We start from the raw sequence: 765 nt of genomic DNA on the forward strand, positions 1-765 counted from the left end.
AGTGCTTATAATGCGTAAGGCTCGAGAATGTCGAGCCCTTTTTGTGTATTTGCGGAACAAGTAGATGGACTATATTACAAAGATCTCCATAATAGTTGAATTTAAGGTGTATTTGTCCTTGCAGCTTTTTTCCTAATCAAGGTTGTTAAAATGCTTTTAGTGCACGTTTTATTGCCAATTCCTATTCTCTAACCTTCAACTATTTTCTTGCCTGTTTCTTGTACGATTACTTGGAGTTCAGCTCAAGGAGAGGATGACTGGAGGTAGTTGCACATGACCGTGAAAGGACCTAGTGTGGTGGAGGAGACATGCATTGCCCTCACACTTGGTCTCATTGCTGGCGGTTTCTGGAAGATGCGCCATTGGAAACGAGCAGAGGATTAACTCGGGCCGTCCATGACATGCTCAAGAAGGTCGAGATCAGTGTTGTTGAAGATGATTAATATCTAGGCTCCTTCAATTATGTTGATTTGGTCTTCTTTCTTTTCATGCAATAAGTTGGTAACGGTATCTGAAGCTTTGAACTATAATAACGCCAATTATTACTCTGTAGACAGCGTTCTGATTAGAAATTGAGGTGTTATCTGCCTCAGTCCTTGATGCACAGAGGGTAAGGGTGAATGTTTTCTGAAAGAGTCTACTATTCTTTAGAGAAATTCTTAAGTCAACTTAAGTGGACAATCTACCAAACTTTCTATTCATTGATGGTACTTAGGGATCCATGCAAGATATGAAGAGACTTTATATATATATATATATATATCT

General features: G+C 39.0%; 1 long non-coding RNA gene across 1 annotated transcript in view; it reads left to right on the plus strand.

Annotated features, from left to right (window-relative positions):
- LOC109850604 overlaps positions 1-552 on the plus strand; it is a 5276-nt gene extending 4724 nt beyond the window's left edge. The window contains exon 2 of the long non-coding RNA XR_002249474.1: positions 242-552. This is a non-coding gene — a long non-coding RNA (uncharacterized LOC109850604). The remainder of the gene's footprint in view (positions 1-241) is intronic.

This window comes from Asparagus officinalis, chromosome 7 (genome assembly GCF_001876935.1).
Source record: "Asparagus officinalis chromosome 7, Aspof.V1, whole genome shotgun sequence".
Classification (NCBI taxonomy): Eukaryota; Viridiplantae; Streptophyta; class Magnoliopsida; order Asparagales; family Asparagaceae; genus Asparagus; species Asparagus officinalis.